Source organism: Dasypus novemcinctus, unplaced genomic scaffold, assembly GCF_030445035.2.
Source record: "Dasypus novemcinctus isolate mDasNov1 unplaced genomic scaffold, mDasNov1.1.hap2 scaffold_123, whole genome shotgun sequence".
Classification (NCBI taxonomy): Eukaryota; Metazoa; Chordata; class Mammalia; order Cingulata; family Dasypodidae; genus Dasypus; species Dasypus novemcinctus.
The window spans coordinates 1510461-1529925 of record NW_026688149.1 but is presented as its reverse complement, the minus strand read 5'-3'; the positions used below and the strand labels follow the sequence as shown (position 1 = coordinate 1529925).

The following is a 19465-nucleotide window of genomic DNA, read 5'->3' as shown; positions in this document are numbered from 1 at the left end:
ACACTAAATGTATCACATGTGTTTTATTGGGTGTACTAGTGATGATATAGCCTGTTCCACAGTCAGAGTCCCCTTCCCTGGACCCACTGTCTTGGGCCTCCACCTGTCTCCCTCCCTCCCCAGGGCCTCTTCTCCCCAGGCTCCCTGTCTACCAATCCCTTCCCCAGGCCACTTTTACCCTGGGCACCCCATCTATCCTTTCCCTGGATCCACTATATCTGGACTCCCAGACCTTAAAGTCAAATCACATTTTTTAAAAAAGGTTTTATTTATTTATTTGTTTTTCCTCCCCCCACCTCAGATCACATTTTTAATATTTATGTGTCAGGCTTCATACTCAGGTTTCATTTATTTTGCTGCTTTCCCTACCCCATTAGCTGGGACATCAGAAACTTTAAAGAGTTAAACCTGGCTTTATCTGTCTCCAATTGTACAAGTCAGTGGCTTCTCTATACTTGATTTACAGAGCAGAGATATATTATGTAAAAGGAAAAAAAACAGGTTTTATTTATAAGACATCTCTAAGACTGACAAGGAAAATGGGAAGGGCAGGAGGCACCTATGGGCTGCTGTGGGCTCAGCCGGCTCCACGTCTGGAGGGGTCAGGTCATCACCTCCTGTCCTACCCAATTAATCTGGCTACTGCGACCCTACCAGATGATAGCCCAAACACCCAACTTCAGGAACAAAACTGCAGGGAATGCAAAGGAAATGGAAACTTTTATCTTTGGGACTCCAACAGGCTCTAGGAGTGAAGAGAACAGGGGTTGGTTTGTATAACACATTTAAATTGGTCAATCGCAGATTCAGCCTGAAGGAAAGTGGACAAGACTCCTTCTTTTTTTTTTATTAATTTATTTTATTTCTTTCTCCCCCCACCTCGATGTCTGCTTTCTGTGTCCATTCGCTGTGTGTTCTGTGTCTGCTTGTATTCTCATTAGGCAGCTCCAGAAACCAATTCTGGGACCTCCCAGAGTGTGAGACAGGTGACTATTCTCTTGTGCCACCTCAGCTCCCTGATCTGCAGTGTCTCTTATTGTCTCTCCTCTGTGTCTTTTTGCTGTGTCATCTTGCTGCACCAGCTCTCCACATGTGTCAGCTTGCCTCATGGGCCAGCTTGCTTTCACCAGTGGACCCTGGGCATCAAACCCTGGACCTCCTATATGGTGGATGGGAGCCCAATTGCTTGAGCCATGTCCACTTCCCAAGGCTGCTTCTTGAGGTTCCACTCCCTCAGGCCAGCTTTTGCCTCTTAGACCCTGAGATGGTGGAGCCCCACCTGGAGAGAATTGAATGAGCTGAGGGCCCACAGTTCTGTCTCATGCAAAGCCCTGCCTTGTGATGACTGAACCCTGAAAGCAAGGCTGTTCCTGGTGGGTTGGTGGGAATAAAGGGATGAATGTGCATGTAAATCCAATATGGGTTTGAGAGGTGCTGGGCCCTCCATGGGAAGGGGCCCTGCCATGGCAGGTCCCTGGGTGTTGGGTAGCTTGTAGGGGCATTAGTGCCTCAAAACACAAGGTTCCTCTTAGGGGTGCTGGTTCCCACGATGGCAGTAGGGGTGCTCTGGCTCCAGGGCCCTAGGGCTTCAGGCTTAAGCTTATTCCATAGCAATTTGTAGTGTGGGACCCCCCTCCATTCTGCTTTTATACTGAGTGCTTGAATGTTGGAGCACAGATCTGTGACCTCCACTTGGTTCCCAAAGCTCCTATGTGCTGCTTAAACCCCGACTGGAGTGGTGCTGCCAAATGTTGAGATTCACTGCCTCACGTTGGCTTTGAAATTGGTCACAGCACAGGGCACGTTGGTGATGTATGCAAAATCATATGCATTGGCTGTGCCAGAGGAGAATTCAGTAGGGGTGGACCCATAGGCCAGCTGGAGCCTGGCTTGGGTGCCCAAGGTGGAACTTATGGGTATCAACCCCCCAAAGCTAACTGGTGCTGCCCAGGGGTGGCTGGCCTTGAGGAGAGGTTGAGGTGGGAGCTGCCAGATTTGCAGACTGGAAAGAATGGTCAGAGCTGATGGCTCCATGAGGCTGCCCACCAGGGACTCCAAATAGGGACTGGGAGGGGGTGACTCTAGGGTTAAAGGGGTCTTTACACTTTGGGGTGGGGTTCCAGAACCCAAGTGTGGGCAGGCTGGGGGTTTCTGGCTGAGGCAGTGCTGCCACTTGGGGTGTCTGAAGGGCCTGGTCAGATGGGAAGAAGGTGGCACTGGAGCCAGCTGGAGGCCCACAGAGCAGTAGGGGGGAGGGATGTTGTATTCATCAGGGTGACCCCAAAGTTGGAAGATGGCAGGAAACCAAGCCTGCAGATATGCTGGTTGTGAGTGGTTGTGGATTTTTTTCCCCCATTTTTCTTCATTTATTGAAGTATATCACTCATACATAAAATATATAGGCAATAAGTTTATTGTAATTTTTGTGAACTTACAAAGCAAACATACATAACATCATACAGGGGTCTCATACCTCATCTTACCACAATCAATTCAGTTCCGTTGGTCTATGTGTCTGTTTTTATGCCAGTACCATTGCTGTTTTTAACCACTGTAGCTAGGTAATATGGTTTAAAGTCCAGAAGTGAGAGTCCTCTGACTTTGCTTTTCTTTTTTAAGATGTTTCTGGCTATTCAGGACCCCTTCCTTACCCTTCCAAATAAATTTCCATTCATTTTTAAAATGCTGGTGGAATTTTTATAAGGAATGCATTCAATCTGTATATCATTTTGAGTAGAATTGGCATCTTAGTAACATTTAGTCTTCCAATCTGAGCATGGAATGTTCTTCCAAAGATTTTGGTCTTATTTATTTCTTTTAACAATGAGTTGTGGTTTTCTGAATACAAGTGCTTTACAACATGGGTTAAGTATATTCATAAATATTGAGCTTTTATCTGTCATATTTTACTTTCACCACTCTTTTTACTTCAGCTACTTTTACTAATATAATCTTCATTTTTAGACTCTCTTCCAAACCTTTCTTTCCTGTTTTTTCTTTTCAGGCTGTAACACACCCTTCAATATTTCCTGCAAAGCTAGTCTTTTGGTTATAAACTCTCTCCATTTCTTTTAATCTGTGAATATTCTAAACTCACCCTCAATTTTTAAAGACAATCTTGCTGGATATAAGGTTCTTTTCTGGCACTTTTTTCTTGCAGTATCTTAAATATATAATAACTCTGTCTTCTTGCCTCCATGGTTTCTGATGAGAAATTGGCATTTAATCTTATTGGGTATCACTTATGTGTTATGCATTGCTTTTCTTTTGCTGCTCTCAGAATTCTTTCTTTGTCTTTGACATTTGACATTCTGATTAGTATGTGTCTCAGTTGCTATTCAGATTTATCCAGATGGGAGTGTGTTGTGCTTCTTAGATGTGCATATCCATGTCCTTCAATAGGGTTGATTAATTTTCTACCAGTATTTCTTCAAATATCCCTTCTGCCCTTTTACTCTTCTCTTTCTGGTCTACCCATGACACATATGTTTGCATGTCTCTTGCTATCATTTATTTCTCTGAGACCTTGTTCAATTTTTCCCATTCTTTTTTTTTATCTGTTCTTTTGTATGTTTGCTTTCAAAGGCCATTTCTTCAAGCTCACCAATCTTTATGCCTCCTCATCTGTTATTTTATGGTTCATGTGTATTTTTAATTTCATTTATTGTGCCTTTCATTCCCATAAGATCTGCTAGTTTTCTATGTATGCTTTCAAATTCTTCTTTGTGCTCATGCAGTGTCTTCTTAATATCCTTAATCTCTTTAGGCATCTCATTGAATTAGTTAAGGAGATTTGTTGGAACATCTCTGATTACTTGTCTCAACGTTGTCCTTTATATCATCTGGAGGCTTATCTTGTTCCTTCAACTGGGCCATAGCTTCCTGTTTCTTGGCATGGATTGCAGTTTTTTGTTGGTGTCTTGGCATCTGGCTTACTAAAAGTATTTATTCTGGGTGAAGTTTTCTTTTTAGTTTAGTGCTTCTTGTCCTTACTCCCTTGCTTGTTGTGTAGTAGGAACCAAAGATGTAGTTGGTGCTTTAAGCTGTGAGGCTCAAGTTGCCCTAATTTCCCCAGGGACTGATGAAGCATGTCCCAACTTTCTCCTTTGCCAGGTGTATGGACAGAGCCACAGCTGTGTGTGATAATCCAAGTTTTGCAGGCCTTAATTGTAGTCACCCAGAGAGACTGATGATGTCTCAAGTCCTTTTCTCCCCTGCCTATGGAGGAGTGGAGCTACAGGTATGGGCAATAATCTATGCCACACATGTCCAAAATGATTGTATTTGCCCCAGTAGAGTTCCCACTATTCAGTTTCCCCACTGAATGTACCTGCAGTTACCTGGAGACGGTGGTGAGGACCCACCTGCTTCTTTCCTGCTAGAGGTGGGACTGAAGCCTTGGCTTGGACTGCAGGCTGATCTGAGTGAAAGAAGTTGGTCCCTACCAGCAGGGTGATTTTCAGTCAGCCCAGCTTCATCTTTGCTGGGGGCAAAGTCAAAATAGCCTACTGGCCTCTTTCTGACTTGGATAGGTTAAAACTTTAGCTGTTCTTAGGATTGTACTTTAGGCGGCCAAATTTACTAATTAGTAGCTGAAATCAGTGGTCAACCATCTCTTCCTTCCCTGTTTTTGGGAAATAGAGCTTCCAGTTCCAGTCACAGAGGAGCTCCTGAGATGGCTTGCACCACCAGTGTAGTATGATTACTGGCATCCATGGTGTGGCCTGTATTTTTCCAGAGAGTCTGGCAAAGGTCCCCCCAACTTTCTCTGGAAGTGGGACTGGGTCTTGGGCTAGACCTGCAATCCAATCTGGATGGAAAGAAGCTGGTCCCTACCAGCACTGGGCTTTTTAGTCCATTTGCCTCCCTCGTGCATGGGGTGGAGTTAAAATGGTGGATACCAGTCTCTTCTGACTTGGATATGTTTAAATTTTAGCCATTCTAAGGACTATACTTTAGCCTGCCAAATTTACTAATCAGTAGCTGAAGCTGGTGCCCAGTTGTATCTTCCTGCCCATTTTTGGGAAGTGGAGCTTCCGTTTCCAACTGCAGAATAATCCCGAAGTGGTTTGTTCCTCCAGTGGAGGATGGGCAGTGGCCTCTAGGGCATAGGGTGCTTTACTTATGAAGCTTTTCTGCAGATGGGCAGTCTCCATCACTTCAATCATTATTAAAGTATTTTAATTTTTTTCATAATAATAATAAAAAAAACAGACAAGAATGGTGAAAAATGAAAGAACCCAGATTGACTTTGTATTATTAAATTAAATTGAAATTGTTTCCTATCTACTTTTTGCTGGATTTTTATTGTATTTCATATTCAAAACCAAGCCACAGTCTCAGTTCTCAATAGGATTATCTATAATATAAACAGAACACACAAAGTTAAGTAAAAACAGTACCTTGTTGTATCACGTATTTACACATTGTCCTGGGAGAGCAAAATGGAGAAAATATTTGCCTTGGGACAACACATGATCATCTCAATACGTGCAAAAGAGGGCATTTGACAAAATACAACATCATTTCCTGATAAAATCCTTCCAAAACATAGGAATAGCAGGAAACATTCTTAATACAATAAAATACATATATAAAAAATTGAAAGCTTTTCTGCTAAGATGAGGAATAAGAGAAGGGTGTCCACTCTGTCCACTGTTATTCAATATTGTGCTACAAGTTCTGGAAGAGCCATTAGGCAAGGGAAAAAAAGGTACCCAAATAGGAAAGGAAGATGTAAAATCACTATTCACTGATGATATAATCCTATAACTAGTACATTCCAAAAAATCTACAACTACACTCCTAGAACTAATAGACAATTTCACCAAAGTGGCTTGATACAAGGCTAATTTACAAAAATCAATAGTGTTTATATACATTATTAATGATAAATCTGAGGGGGAAGTCAGAAAAAATTTCATTTACCATAGTTTCTAAAATAATCAAATACTTAGGAATAAATTAAAACAAGACCATAAATTACCTATATTCAGGAAAGTATAAAACATAGCTAAAAGAAAGAATGATGATATAAATAAATGGAGGAATATTCTGGATGCATAACTGGGAAGACTAAATATCATTAAGATGTCAATTCTATGCAAACTGAACTACAGTTTTAACACAATCCCAATAAAAATTCCAACAGTCATCTTTGTGGAATTGGAAAAGCCAATTTTTAAAAATGTCTAAAAGGATAAGGGCCAAAATAGCCAAAAATATCTTTAAAAAGAATAAAGATGGAAGATTCTCACTTCCAGGCTTTAAAAGATACTATCTTGGTACAGAGGTAATAACAGCTTGGTACTTGAATAAAGACAGACAGATTGCCAAATGGAATCAAACCAAGTGCTCAAAACAAGACCTTCAAATCTATGGTTAAGTGATTTTTCACAGAGCTGTCAAAGCTACTCGGCCAGGTCAGTACAGCCTCTTCAACAAATGGTACTGGGAAAACTGGATATTCTTAGCCTAAAGAAAGTGCCCCCTATCCCACACCTTATTAAAAAATGAACTCAAAATGGATCAAACAACTAAATATATATGCAAGGACAATAAAACTCCTAGAACAAAAAAATTAGGTCAGCATCTTTAGTACCTTGTGGTACATGGTGGTTCCATGGAGATTACACCCAAAGCACAGGCAATAAAGAAAAAATAGGTAAATAGGACTTTCTCAAAATTGAACACTTTTGTGCTTAAAAAATTTTACTAAGACGGTGAAAAGGTAGCCAACTCAATGAGAAAATATCTTCAGAATCCACATATTTGACAAGGGTTTATTTCCACATTATATAAAGAGATCACACAACTTGACAAAATGGCAAGCAACCCAATTTTTAAAAAGCCAGAAGACTAGAAAATTTTTCAAAGAGGTAATACTAATGGCCAAAATGCATGTGAAAAGATGCTCAACCACCACACCAGGGAGCCAAGAGTGCCTACAATTGCATGCAGGAGAATTGCATCCATCATCCATGTGGAATCTAAGCCCCATCTCAATATAGAGGTGGAGTGGACATAACCATCCCAGGGTCCACAGGATGGAGGAATAGAGATGGATTAGAGTGGACTTACTGATATTCTATTCTGGAACTATTGTGATTAGTAATGGAAGAAAAGGTAGCATTAATGTGGAGAAAGTGGCCATGGTAGCTGCTGAGGGTAGGGAGAGGGAAGAAGAGATATGATGTGGGGGCATTTTCAGGATGTTCAGGGACAGTTCCTGGACATCATATGTCCTCCTATGGCCCACTGGGTGGACTGGGTGAGAGTGTAAACTACAATGTAACCACTATCCCTGTGGTGTAGCAGTGCTCCAAAATGTATTCACCAAATGCAGTGAATGTGCCACAATGATGAAAGAAGTTGCTGATGTGGGAGGAGTGGGGTGGGGGGGTGGAGGGTATATGGGGACCTCATATTTTTTTATGTAACATTAAAAAATAAAAAAAGAAAAATTGGGGTATCAAAAAATGAAAAAATGAAAAAGTTTGGTTTTTGACATTTTGCCTTTCATCACTGCTATAGGTATTGTCCTGTATGTACAGTGGCAAGGCAATTTCTTCCATTTCTTCCTCAGTGTCTACATCCTTTCTTTTTTTTCCCTAATTATTAAGTTTGTCTTCACATAAGTTTTAGATCACAGTAATTCACATGTACAGTATATGGTACTCCCACATATCCAACATCATTTTGTGCCTTCCCCAGCAATGATCCTTTTATGTGTTCATATTATATTTGCTGCAGCTGATGTACAAATATTGAAACAATAGCTTTCAAACATTGTTCCATTTGAGTTTACATTATGCTTTGTATTTTTGACTATACAATTTTCTAAATTTTTAGTTATTTTATGTTTTACATTATGGTTTGCATTTTTAGCCTATAGACATTTATACATTTTTTGTGTAATTTAACACGTTCTATATCCATAATTGAATGTCTTGTGGAACACTTTTATTGCCGCACAGTTACACTGATTCCATCTATTCAACCCCTCTTTCCCCTCCCATCAGGGCCCACCACAACAATCAATCTTCATTACTTGAAGACCATATTCAGAGATACTTGCAACAATGTTGAGGACTTGACATACTTGACTACCCGAACCCATTGGGAGCCACCAATTCTCTTGAAAGATACAATTCCCTTTGTTTCAGAACATCAGTCCTGCCCAGGATGTGTGTATACCTTCACTCTCATTGTATGGGTCTCCACCCAATGATATAACGCACTATGACAAAATGAACACTCACACACTCCCTAGAAGCCTGCCCTGTGTCAGATGCCCCCCCTTAAGCATCTTAAACAGGTAACCTTCCATATTATATTTTCTAAAGAGTTTTTCTGCATTATAATTTTAACCATATATACCTGACAATCTCCTATGTTCAAATGTTCCCCCCAATTTCTTGGGCCATCTGCCCCATCCTCCCATCCCTAGCCCCCCTCAAGCCCACAAAGTCCCATCCTAAGCCCCCATTTTATCCCTTCCCTGTATAAATACTTACCTCCAGCTTATCATAGATTTCTTTTACATCTCTAGTTAAATTTATTCCTAGGTATTTGATTTTATTTACTATTGGAAATGGTATTTGATTCCTGATTTCCTCCTCAGATTGATCATTATTGGTGTATAGAAATGCTACTGATTTTTTGCGCATTGATCTTGTAACCTGTGGCTTTACTGAACTCATTTATAAGTTCTAGAAGCTTTCTTGTAGACTCCTCGGGGTTTTCTATGTATAGGATCACATTATCTGCAAATAGTGAAATTTTGACTTCTTTCTTTCCAATGTGGATGCGTTTTATGTCTGGTGATTGCTTCAGTGCTTGAACAAGTACTTCTAAGACTATGTTACATAGAATGGGTGATAATGGACATCCTTGTCTTGTTCCTGATCTTAGAGGGAAAGATTTTAGGATTTCACCATTGTAAATGATGTTAGCTGTGGTTTGTTTGTTTTTTAAGATTTGTTTATTTATTTCTCTCCCCTCCCCCCACCACACTGGTTGTCTGTTCTCTGTATCTATTTGCTGCATCTTCTTTGTCCACTTCTGTTGTTGTCAGCAACATGGGAATCTGTGTTTCTTTTTGTTGCGCCATCTTGTTGTGTCAGTTGTTCATGTGTGCGGCACCATTCCTGGGCAGCCTGCGCTTTCTTTCATGCTGGGCAGCTCTCCTTATGGGGTACACTCCTTGTGCATGGGGCTCCCCTACGTGGGGGACATCCCTGCATGGCATGGCACTCCTTGTGTGCATCAACACTGCACATGGTCCAGCTCCACACAAATCAAGGAGGCCCAGGGTTTGAACCACGGACCTCCCATGTGGTAGATGGATGCCCTAAACACTGGGTCAAGTCTGCCACCCCCCTTTAATCTTTTATATGATATATTACATTAATTGAGTTTCTTATATTGAACCATTCTGCATACCAGGAATGAATCCCACTTGGTCATGTGTTGTTGAATACGATTAGCAAGTATTTTGTTGAGGATTTTCACGTCTATGTTCATTACAGAGATTGGTGTGTAATTTTCCTTTATTGTGGTGTCTTTGTTTGGCTTTGGTACCAGAGTAATCTTGGCATAATAGAATGAATTAGGCAATGTTCCTTCTATTTCAATTTTTTGTAAGATTTAAGAAAGATAGGTGTTAGTTCTTTCTGAAATGTTTGGTGGAATCACCTGTGAAGCTGTCTGGCCCAGGGCTCTTCTTAGTTGGGAGGTTTTAATGACTGATTCTATCTCTTTTCTTGTGTTTGGTTTGGTGAGATCATCAATTTCCTCTTTTGTCAATGTAGACTGCTTATTGTTTCTAGGAATTTGTCCATTTCCTCTAAATTGTCCTTCTTGTTGGAATATAGTTTTCAAAGTATCCTCTCATGATAGTCTTTATTTCTGTGGGGTCAGTGGTGATATCTCCTTTCTCCTTTCTTATTTTGTGTATTGCATCTTCTCTCCTTTTTTCTTTGTTAGTCTAGCTAAGGGTTTGTCAATTTTATTGATCTTCTCAAAGAACCAGCTCTTGGTTTTATTTTTTCAAGTGCTTTCTTATTTTCTATTTCATTTAGTTCTGCTCTTATCTTTGTTAGTCTTTCTTTCTTCTTCCTTTGGAATTAGTTTGTTGGTTTTTTTTAACTAATTCCTCCAAGTGTGCAGTTAGTTCTTCAATTTTAGCTCTTCTTTTTTGATGTATGAATTTATGGCCATAAATTTCCCTCTCAGTACTGCTTTTGTTGCATCCCATAAGCTCGGGTATGTTGTGTTATCATTTTCAATAGTTTCAAGGTAGTTATTAATTTCTTTTGGGATTTCCTCCTTGACCCACTGTTTTTATAAGGGTGTGTTGTTTAAGTTCCATTCTTGGTGCCAAATCTAGGTCCCTGGCCCTAGCAGATTTCCAGCTTCATTCCACTGTGGTCAGAGAAATTATTTTGTATGATGTCAATCTTTCTGAATTCATTGAGACTTTTTCTGTGGCCTAGCATGTGGTCTATCTTGGAGAATGATCCATGTGCACTTGAGCAGAATGTATATCCTACTATATTTGAGTATAATGTTCCATATATGTCTGTTAGGTCCAGCTCCTCTAATACATTGTTCAAAAGTCTTTGCTTCTTTATTGATTCTCTTTTGAGATGTTCTGTCCAAAGTTCATAGTGGTGTATTAAAGTCCCCCACTATAATTGTAGAAGCATCTATTCCTTCACTTAGTTTATCCAGTGTTTCCTCACATATTTCAAGTCTCCCTTGTTAGGAGCATAAATGTTTATGATTGTTCTTTCTTCTTGAAAGATTATCCCTTTCACTAATATGTTGTGTCCATCTTTGTCTCTCACTATTGTTTTGCATTTAAAGTCTATTTTGTCTGATATTAATATAGCTACTCCTGCCCTTTTTTGGCCATTGTTTGTTTGTAAGATTGTTTTTCAACCATTCACTTTCAACCTCCTTGACTCCCTTGGTCTGAGATGCGCTTCTTGTAGAGTGCATATAGATGGTTCATAGTTCCTTACCCAATCTTCCAGTCTGAGTCTCTTGACAGGTGAGTTTAATTGATTGACATTCAGTGTTAATATTTTCAAGGAATTTCTTATGTTAGACATATTTTCTTTGGATTTGTGTTTGTCATATTTTGTTTGATTTTATCTGTGTTTGTCTTTTTTGTTGCTCTTACACTCTGCTCCAACTCTGTCTTTCTTGGTTTTTTCTTTCTTCCTGCAGAACTCCCTTTAGTATTTCTTGAAGGGCAAGATTCTTGTTGGCATACTCTCTTAGTTTCTGTTTATCTGTAAATATTTTGAACTCGCCATCATTTTTTTTTTAAAGATTTATTTATTTATTTAATTTCCCCCCCCTCCCCTGGTTGTCTGTTTTTGGTGTCTATTTGCTGCGTCTTGTTTCTTTGTCCGCTTCTGTTGTCATCAGCGGCACAGGAAGTGTGGGTGGCGCCATTCCTGGGCAGGCTGCACTCTCTTTTCATGCTGGGAGGCTTTCCTCATGGGTGCACTCCTTGCGCGTGGGGCTCCCCCACGCGGGGGACACCCTTGCGTGGCAAGGCACTCCTTGCACGCATCAGCACTGTGCATGGCCAGCTCCACACGGGTCAAGGAGGCCTGGGGTTTGAACTGCGGACCTCCCATATGGTAGACGGATGCCCTAACCACTGGGCCAAAGTCTGTTTCCCTCGCCATCATTTTTGAATGCTAACTTTGTTGGGTAGAGTATTCTTGGTTGGAAATTTTTTTCTTTTAGGACCTTGACTATGTCATACCACTGCCTTCTTGCCTCCATGGTTTCAGATGAGAAATCAGTGCTTAATGTTATGGAGCCTCCTTTGTATGTGATGGCTCTCTTTTCTCTTGCTACTTTTAGTGTTTTCACTTTGTCTTGATTATTGGATAATTTGACAAGTGTATGTCTTGGGGTAAGCCTGTTGAGATGTATGCTGTTTGGGGTGTGTTGTGCTTCCTGAATAATGTACATCCATTTCCCTCAATAGGTTTGGGAAGTTTTCAGCCTTTATTTCCTCCATCACCCCTTCTGTCCCCTTTCCCTTCTCCTCCTTCTAGGATACCTATAACGTGTATGTTTGTGTGTTTTGCATCATCATTCAATTTCCTCAGTCCCTGCTGGATTTTTTCTATCTTTTTATCCACCAATTCTACTATCTATTTGATTTCAGATGTACTGTCTTCCGTATCACTAATTCTCTCCTCTGCCTCTTTGAGTCTTCTGTTATTTGCTGAGAGTGTACTTTGGATTTCTTGAATTGTGCTGTTCATCACCATCATATCCATTATCTTTTTGTGTATATCAATTTCTTCTGTATTCTCTCCAAGTGTTTTTTTCATATTCCTAATCTCTTCCTTCCCTTCATTGAATTGGTCCCTAATATATGTTTTGAGAGCTTTAATTACTTGTTCTGTGTTCTGTTCCTCTTCCTGCTTTTTACTGTGTTCATTGGATTGGTGCATGTTTTCCTGATTATTGGTTTGTTTTGTAGTTTTTTGTTGTTGTCTGGTCATCATTTTATCTTGACAGGTTTAATCAGTTGCTTAGCTTCTTTGTGGGGGTTTAATTAGTTGTTTTTGTGTGTGTTATGTCTTCTCTTTGTCACTTTGTTCTTCTTATTCTATTTCCTTGTTGTCCTCTAAATTCACTTGAAGGAAAATATTAGGGCCAGAGAAAGCAAAAGGAGTAAGAAAAGAAAATGAATAATAGTAGTATTGATATACTACTATTGTATATAATATTGATATACTAATATAGTAAATATTAACAGAAGAAACATGTGAGAGCTAGGAGAATGGATAGTAGATTCATGTAAGCTCTGTAGAGTTATAACAGTAAGTAAAGCAGAGAATGTATAATGAGACAGAAACTGAATATGGGGAGGAATATATTGTGAATTAAAAGGCCACTGTGTTCAGGAGAGACAGAAAGAGAAAAGAAAGGACAATAATATAAAGAGTGAATATAAGACAGAAAACAGAACAAAGGTATTAGAAATAAAAAGTCAGAAAAATAGGGGGGCAAACAAAGAGAGGTGTAATGTAAGGGAAACAATAAATGATGGAGGATAGAAAGATGTAGAGGAAAGGGGATAGTGTAGGTGGCCAAAATCAATACACACAGAAAAGAGAAAGTTGAGGATGAAGAAATACAGCAAATGTGAAGTGCTCCCTGCAGCACCTAATATAAAAAGAATAAAAAAGAAGAGAAAGAAAGAAAGAAAAGGAAAAAAGGGACAAAAGGGAGGGGGAAGCAAGCAACAAGAAGAAAAAGAGAGAAAAAGAAAAACAGAAAAAAGGGCCTTCGGGGGATAAAGAGGAAGGGAAAAGAACAGAAACCATGAAAATATCAGACAAAGCTTCGAGCAAAGGAATCCTCTTTTCAGTTAAATAAAATGCTTAGGGATCTGACATTTGGCCTTTCTCCCTTCTCACTTCTCTCTCTTCCAGGGCAGCAGGAAAGCTACCTGAGAGGTCTGGTAGGAGATTCGAGAGGGTTCTTGTTGAACCAGCTCCACACAGAAAACAATGACTTAATTTCCAGAGAGAGAGCACCCACACCTCACCAGGAACCCCAAGTATGCTATTGGAAGCTTGGAAAGCACCTCCTTCAGTCCCTCTCCTTAAGGTGTGCTACAAGAGGGCTAGTTGATTTTCTGAGTCCACCTTCTCCCAGACCAAGTTTCCTATCCCAGGGTATTTAGGTGAATAGGCTTTCTCAGCAGATTCGCCACTCCTTTCTTCCCAGGCTCTCCCCAAGCTAGCCGTATGCTCCTCCAAGTGGAAAATTAAAAAGAACAGAAGTGGGGGGAATCACCAGAATATTGAACCCATATTAGCCAGGACCCCTGCTGCACCCCCCATCAAATCCCTCCCACCCACAGAATTAGTCCAAACCTGGAGGGCTAGGGCAATCCCGGACCTCCAGGAGTGCTGGACTAGGGAAAGGAAAATCTGGGACACTGCAAACCCAGGGTATGTAGGTCTGTGGAACATGGGCTATGGGACCTCAGGGGACACTGACCTGGGGACCATGCATCCAGGGACCATGGGGCCCAGGAATACTGCTGCACAACCGACAGTTCTCAGGGCATACCGCAGCTGCCAGCCCCAGAGGGAAGGGTCCCACCATCCCACAGCTTCCAACCTATGTACTTGTAACCCACAATTCTACCTTTAGCAAATGCCACCTCTGTCACTGTCTCTCCAAAACAACATCCACACACCCTCCACCCTGCAAGCCCCCAAGACAGCCCACTCTGGCAAGACTCCATCCCCACTTGGCCACCTCTTTGCAGGAGAGAATGTAAGGGTCACTCACTCAAACACTATCTTGCCCTTCCTCTCCTAGCTTGTTATTCTAACCTTCCCCTTCCCAATTTCCTTTCTGAGTCATGATCTGATGATTTTAGCACAAGTACCTGAGAAATACCAAGAAGCCTGTTGCCAAGGTAATTTATTTTTATATTTCATAAAACATCAACTTTCATGCTCAAACATGGTAACCCAAGTTGGGACACCACCAGGAACACAGCTAAGTGAAAAATCATGACATGAAAGTGGGCTGAGAACTGTGGTCAGGAGACTTGCAGCTGTGAGCAACAGAAAGAAAACCGCTGTGAATTTAGCACCACCAAACAGAATCTTTTGGGGATCTTGTTACCCTGTGCAGGGACATTTCCAACAGAAGGCCCCTCCCCCCCAGTCCTGTGCCACTAGGAGATACAGGTCTCTGTGAGGAGGTGATTTATGTGAGTGCACAAGCAAGGAACTGGGGGATCTTCCCAAAACCTGTTCAAAGTGAGAATGGGAGCCAGGGTTTTTATAGGCAAAGGAGAGGGCTAGGGGAGAAGTAAAACAAGTAAAAAAACAAACATAGTGAGGACTAGATATTCCAGGGGCCTTGTGAGGAGGATACATGCAATTTCTCAGGCCTGTGTTCTCTCAAGCACATTCACCTTGTCCTTGGTTTTAGCACCAAATAAGTCAGAGTTTAGAAAGTGTTGTGCAGGTGCCTACATGCCAGTCTCCATGACTCCTTTCTCAGTGAGCACTCAAGGATATCAAGGTTTTTATCCTCTGATGTAAGTTACAGATTTCCTGGGTCACAAGATACTCCTGACACCATTTTGTTTGGTTTTGCTTTGAGATTTTTATTCCAGTAAGCAAAACTGAGAAGGGTTGGTTAATATTCTTCAGGGAACAAGATGCAAAATGTAAGCTTCTAAAATTAGACTAATTGAAAACTAGTTCGGTTATGTCTGGGAAGACCCAGAGCTGCTTAAGTGAAGAAATTTTTATGAAGTGTATATTCATAAAATATAAAATATAATATAGCTATCAGTCTCACTTAAGGAATCAAGTAGCAGTAGATCCATTATAGGAGTGATCCTTCACAGCCTGCATGGTTTCCTCTAGGTCTCAGGCACGTCTTAATTTTCATTTCCACATTCTGTTGCGTTCCTTAATTCTGTGAGGCTGACCCTTCTCCTGACCCTACAATGCCTACTGAGCTTCATTCCTCACCTGCATGGGGTTGTCTATATCCAGGGCACAGATGGAAATTTCCAAGATTACTTGATGATTGCCTCCCATCTACACATCCTATAGGAGCTTATATGCCTAATTCCTGTTAGGTCTCTATTTAGAAAAACTGTAATTCAGACAAAAACCACTTGCAGCCTTCTAGGAGATTTGGTTATGGTTTTGGGATAGGCAACAGAGTAGGAAGGAAACTACAAACATTTCATTCCATTTGCAAGTCTACAATAAATGAATTGTTTTTCAGAAAATATATGCTTCTGTGAACTACCATTCTCTGGAAGATGACATCTGAGGGGGATCATTTGTCCCTTTGCCCAGAGACCTGAAGGTCACTGGAACACTGAGTCATGTTTAGGACTTGCTCATGGAGATGCTGCTGAAGATAAGAAGACACGGACTTGAATGCAGGGGTCACTTGGTCCCCACAGAGGTCACATGATCCCCAGCAGACTCTTGCAGCCACCACTCAACAAGGCCATGGCTCTGTTTCTCTGGGATTCCCCTTTGCTCCTGGTCTTTCTAAGCACCAGGACACATTCCAACGGCCCAAACAGGAAAAGCAGGAGTTGCATTACTTGCCATGACCTTCAGAAAGCAGCTGTGGGTGTTTCTGAGCTTGTGCACATGTGTATCTGTGGGTGGGTATGAGACAGAGAGAGAGGGAGAAAGAGAGAGGGGTAGAATGTATGTGTATGTGACAATAAACATTCTCAATTTTCTCTGACTCCTATTAAGATAATAAAAGCAGTATCAACTACTCACTGATTGCCTGGACCCATTAGAAAATTCATAGGTATGTCCTCATAAACACATGTAATTATTGCCATTCAAAGGTGAGGAAAATGAGTATTAGAGAAAAAAATAAGTAGCAAACATGAAATTTGAAATTGGTCAGCTCCTGATTTCAATCCCAAGTACCCTTTTCGTGTGAACATCTTTGATTCAGTTAAACTCTCAGTGCCAGTTTTCTCAATGTACCATGATAATGCATCTACTGTACTCCTGAAAACATATTTTGATCATTTTTAAATTACATGTTATTAAATGAAATAGATACAAGAAGGAGGAGTTTGCAATGGAAGCAGAAAACTTTATCAGTAGGCACAATGGATTGAAGTTACAAAGCTAATTATAACTGAAAAAATGATGTCCTGTAAAAGAAGAGGACCAAGTTGGTCTCTTCCCAGAAGGTGTGAGAAATACTGGGGGTGGGCAGGTATTGACTGTAAAGGGGCATGAAGGAAAAATTCTTTGGTTGGTTTGTTGGTTTCATTGGGGTAGGCCTTTATCAAAGTGTATTGGTGTGAACAGGTGAATGGTCTGGCTCGTATCTATATGAATTAAATCTCTATATAATTGAGAAAAAATGATTATTAGCTGAGTAATATTCCATTGTATGTCTATACCACAACTTATCCATTCATCTCTTTTTTATTAATGAGAAATTTTATAATTTTTTACATGGTTATTATAATTTTATTTTTTTTAATTTATTTTTTTAATATTACATTAAAAAAATATGAGGTCCCCATATACCTCCCACCCCCTCACCACACTTCTCCCCCCATAACAACAATCTCCTCCATCATCATGAGACATTCATTGCATTTGGTGAATACATCTCTGAGCACTGCTGCACCTCATGGTCAGTGGTCCACATCATAGCCCACACTCTCCCACATTCCACCCAGTGGGCCATGGGAAGACATACAATGTCTGATAACTGTCCCCTCAGCACCACCAGGACAACGCCAACCCCTGAAAATGTCCCCACATCACATCTCTTCCTCCCATTCCCTATCCCTAGCAGCCACCATGGCCATTTTCTCCACACCAATGCCACATTTTCTTTTATTACTAATCACAATAGTTCATGAATAGAATATCAGTAAGTCCACTCTAATCCATACTCTATTCCTCCATCCTATGGACCTTGGAATGTTGTGTCCACTCCACATCTATATTAAGTGGGGGCTTAGATTCCACATGGATGCAGGCTGCAATCTTCCTGCTTTCAGTTGTAGGCACTCTTGGCTCCCTGGTGTGGTGGTTGACCTTCTTCAACTCCATGTTAGCTGATAGGGGTAAGTCCAATACACCAGAGTGTAGGAGCTGCAAGTCTGTTAAGGCTTAGGGCCTGGCTATCACATAGTCAGTCCAGAGATTCAGGTCCCATGGGTATACATTAAAAACCAGCACCAATTACAGTTCTGGTAAAAGTAACAGGAGAGGCTTTGGACAAAGATCACATCTGAGTCCAGCTCCATCACACAGAAACACAAACTCCAAAGCAGGGCCAACTGACATGGCACTAAACTCCACCTGCCATGACCATAGAACCTGTGGGTCTCTGTAGCCATCAGAAGAACCAATACCCAGGGTTGTATCTACTTTATCTGTCTCTGGGACTCTGCTCAGGTGTGCATAAGGGCAACCCCTCTGATAACCTCCTGGCTCTTTTTGAAGACTCATGGCCATATAAACTCATTTGTCCTTTCCATTTCCCCCTTGATTCAGGTCAAAATGTATTTTTAACTCCTGGTATTATATGTAGACTGAGATAGTCTGCTGGTCTGAGTTGACCCTTTTATTCAAGGTCATTTTCTAGTTACATCATCAGCTGGTACTTGGTAGTAATCCCTTGGTGCCAGGGAGGCTCATCCCTGGAAGTCATGTCCCATGCTGGGAGGAAGGCAACACATTTATAAGCTGAGTTTGTCTTTGAGACTGGCCACATTTGAGCAATATGGAGGCTCTCAGGAGGTAACTCTTAGGCACCCTGCAGCTCTAGGCTTTGTTCTTATTTCAGGTGCACAGGCTCACAAGCATAGTCATTAGTATCAAGGTCTCCTTGTTGGACCTTCATTCTCTTTTGGTCTTTGCCGTTGCACTTGGGGGATTGTTGCTGTTTCTTTAGGGACTGTGATAGAGCTCCTGGCTAGGAATTCAGCACTCCCTCAGTTGTTTTTAATTTATATCCACTATGAAAATATCCAAACAATTTTATGCACCCTGGGTATATGCCCTGTAGAAATCCCTGCCAACCATGTGTTCCCTGTCAATAACATCCCACACCAGTATTCCTCCCCTGCCATTGTTGAACCTCTCTGTGATCCAAAACTTCTTGGAAAGTGAAGCCCAATATATTGCCAGGTTCCATTAATAGTAAAATGGAATATAGTGATGAGTTTAAAGGTTAGATATAGAATACATATTGATTTTTAGACAAATTAAGGTAAAAATAAATTGGGGTATCAAAAAATGTAAAAATGCAAAAGCTTTGTTTTTGATGTTTTGCCTTCCATCACTGCAATAAGTGTGACCCTGTATGCAAATTGGCAAGGCAAATGCTTCCGTCTTTTCCTCACTGTCTATGTCCTATCTTTTTCTTTTCTTTTTTCTAATTAACCTTATCTTCACAAAAGTTTTAGATCACAGTAATTGATATATACAATATACAGTACTCCCACATATCCAACATAAAACCTTTTCCCTTCCACAGCAATAATCTTTTTACATATTCATACTATATTTATTGAAACTGATGTACAGATATTAAGACAATAGCTTTCAAACAAGGTAACATTTGTGTTTTCCTTGTGGTTTATATTTTAGATGATACAATTTTCTAAATTTTTAGTTATCTTATATTTTACATTATGATTTACATTTTAGCCTATCAGCCCCTATATATATATATATTTTTTTTTAAATTTATTTATTTATTTTAATTTCCCTCCCTCCCCTGGTTGTCTGTTCTTGGTGTCTATTTGCTGCATCTTGTTTCTTTGTCCGCTTCTGTTGTCGTCAGCGGCTTGGGAAGTGTGGGCAGCGCCATTCCTGGGCAGGCTGCTCTTTCTTTTTCACGCTGGGCGGCTTTCCTCACGGGCGCACTC

The 19465-nt window shown here is 40.7% G+C and overlaps 1 long non-coding RNA gene across 1 annotated transcript in view; it reads left to right on the top strand.

Annotated features, from left to right (window-relative positions):
* LOC131277514 (uncharacterized) overlaps window positions 1-13785 on the top strand; it is a 66096-nt gene extending 52311 nt beyond the window's left edge. Inside the window, exon 3 of the long non-coding RNA XR_009184671.2 lies at window positions 13476-13785. This is a non-coding gene — a long non-coding RNA (uncharacterized lncRNA). The remainder of the gene's footprint in view (window positions 1-13475) is intronic.
* The last annotated feature ends 5680 nt before the right edge of the window (window positions 13786-19465 follow it).